Source organism: Morone saxatilis, unplaced genomic scaffold, assembly GCF_004916995.1.
Source record: "Morone saxatilis isolate NCDOM2014 unplaced genomic scaffold, NCSU_SB_2.0 Contig12, whole genome shotgun sequence".
Classification (NCBI taxonomy): Eukaryota; Metazoa; Chordata; class Actinopteri; family Moronidae; genus Morone; species Morone saxatilis.
The window spans coordinates 536,594-539,615 of record NW_023339674.1 but is presented as its reverse complement, the minus strand read 5'-3'; the positions used below and the strand labels follow the sequence as shown (position 1 = coordinate 539,615).

General features: G+C 41.6%; 1 pseudogene; it reads right to left on the bottom strand.

Annotated features, from left to right (window-relative positions):
• Positions 1–273: 273 nt before the first annotated feature.
• Positions 274–1,053, bottom strand: LOC118321947 (annotated as a pseudogene).
• Between the last annotated feature and the right edge of the window lie 1,969 nt (positions 1,054–3,022).

The window sequence follows — 3,022 nt, the reverse complement described above, 5'->3', positions numbered from 1 at the left end:
TCCAATCTGGTGCATACCTCTCCAACATCTCATTCTAGGTGCCGTCTGGGGGTCTGTAATCAGTCGTCAGCACGTCCCCCCAGATGAAATCATTCTTCAACCTTCACCCCTCCACATCTACATCCATTAATCTCGTCATTAAATTTAAAACCTCCAGAATTTCCATTAAACCTTTAAAAGAAATATTGTTGTTGCGTGGTCTTTGCTAGTGAGTATGTATAGATTTATTTATCTAAATGCAACACCTCCATTCTGAGTTTAGAACCAGTGTTGTTAAAAACACTGTGGCTCTTACAGGTTTGTCAGAAACTTTTCTATTTCTCCACTTATTCGGTTCCACTTTTTGCCTTTTGTGAACTTCAGAAAACGGATGCTGCTTTGCCTATAGAAGGTTTGTTGCGGTATCTCTGCTGCCCTCATGTGATACTGTATTCCCTTGTTTGTTTCATTTTGTTTGAATAGATGACATGCGTAGTTGTGGTAAAGCATCTGTTTGTCTGCAGGTTCCAGATCACGTTCTAGCAGTTCCTGGTATATCTCCTCAGCTTTAGCCTGGCTGTAATTCGAGTTTGCGTACATCTTTGCAAGGTCTATTTTCTTCACAAGAGAAGAATGAGGGTAAAGAGAAATCACCTCCTCATGGAGACTGAGCGCTCTCTCTATTCTGCTTCTATCCATTACGACTTGGTAAGTATCCTTGAAACAACCCCATTTATAGCAGAGTGCAACACAGCTCTTCAGATAACGTACATCTGGATGTTGTTTCAGAGCCTCCTCTGCCAAAGTAATGGCCTCATCTACAGATACATAGTTTCTGTAAACGTGCAGTAATACTTTCATACCGCTGTAGCTGCTGACAGGATTTATCAAAACCTGTCTGCCTAACTCACGTGCTTCATCTTCAATACTTTCTCCTTTCTTACCACGTTGTTCAAGGTATTTAACAGCGAGGTACAAGTTCTCTGGATCCTGTTCTTTGGCAATTCTCAATTTCTCCAAGATGTCAGCGTCAGGCCCCTCGTTGTAAGAAGCCCTCACTAATGCATATAACATTAAATATACACTATGTACACGCAGAAATCATCTTAAGTTGTTGTTTTTGGTGGTTATTATACAAGACATTCATGTGGTTACCGGCATGTGCATCCTGCCCAGTAACCACACACTGGTAGTGCAAGGTGACCACCTAAATAATGTAACCCTATGTTATGTGCTCGGTGGAATGGGAGCAGGAAATACCAGAATTTCATCATGTAAACAAAAGTCAAGGCTACAGCCTTTACTTTCATTCCTAGAAAAGAAACTTAAAATGGCTCAGAACTCACTGGAGTCAGAGTAGCTGCCGCTGAAAGTGCATTGGGTGGAATAACACCATCATGTTCACCTTTAGTTTCCTCAACCCGAAAATACAAGATTAAGTAAAAGATTTATACAAAGATGATGACTTCTGTAGTTATATGGAGTTATCCACTGAGCGACCACTTATTCGCCACTTCTCAAGGTCAGACATTGCAGTTTGTCTCTACAAGGTCTCCCTGTAGCTCACCTGTAGATACCCCATCACCAAGATTGTGCTTGTAGCAGGTGTCCAACCTGGGCCCTTCTGCTGTGTATCATCCCCCCTCTTTCCTGTTTATCTTGAGCTGTCCTGTCAACTTAAAGGCAAAAGGGCCCCCCCAAAAAAAAACATATTGAAAAACAAAAGAAAGCTGTGATTAAACAGAATTCTGATTTAAATGTTGTTGTGTTTATTGGCAATTACAAAAGCACTACATGCATAAATTAACAGTAACTATTGTGAATCTGCATTGGGATCACAATGACACCAGCGTCCAAAATAAACTTAACTTCATAATCCCTCCCTGAATCCATCAACAATGATTACCCTATTACTTAGTCATAAGTTCCTGCAAATGTTCCGCCTCTGAAATTTTTTTTGATACTCATTAATGCAACATTTCATTCTACCTGTTCAGCAACATCACAGGCATTTAAAGTAAAGCACTATCGGACATCACTGACATTGTGGCAGGAACGCAGCCATCAAAGAGCAATAATCAGCCTAACAAACTAATATCTACCTACTGAGTGGAGGAAACAGGCAAATGATGAGGTGAAGTGGTGTTCTGCCATTTCATATCCAATGTTTTATTATTGAGTCCAAAATATTAATATTAAGGACCTCCAAGTCAATGATGATGTTTCATTCTTTATTCTTACTTTTTTTTAACTTTTTCCTCCTCTGTTTTTACCTCATGTCCTTCTTCCTCCACTTTTCTTCTTTTTGGGTTGTCTCGTATTCTCTTCAATATTATGTTCTTCCTCCTCCATACGTTTTCTCTTTATTCTTTGCTTCTATACTAAATACCTCCTTCCTTCCCGACTTTCCTTCCTCGTATCCAATACTGCTCACTCCATCTATAACTTCCTCCTGCAGATTACATAAATAGTGTTACCATAAACATAGCAATACGTCAGAGCATAATTGTATGAAACTACTTGATGAGGTGTTTAAATATTTGTTTTTTATGCCCTCACATCAGTGCTGCTCAAGAGCAAACCACTGGAGGTCCAAAACTGAAAGGCACTAGAGTGCCACTTACCTGGACTGAACCCAGTGAAGTTCCAAATTCTCTGTATCAAAGACATCCTGGAGGGACATCCGGACCGAGGAGGGAAACAGCTGGTTGGTTCCAAATTTTACACCTGCAGGGTTACATTCGTACAAGCTTGGGGTTCACTGAAGAGCTCCCAGAGTTGTTCAACCAGGGCGCAGAGGCCTCCAGCATAAGAGGAAGCAGAATGAGCGTCCCTGTTAGTGGCGAATACGGGAACTGCTGGCTGCACACACACCTGGAGACCAAAGAAGAGTGTCAGATCACCTGTCAGAGATCTACGCTGAAAGAAGGCTGGACCCTGATGAATTTCAGCGCAGACCAAAAGCTGCTGGCTGCAGATTACTTCGAGCAGACCATCAGGATGGCACCGGACATGGTGGAGTGAACACCAGCAGCTGTGTCTT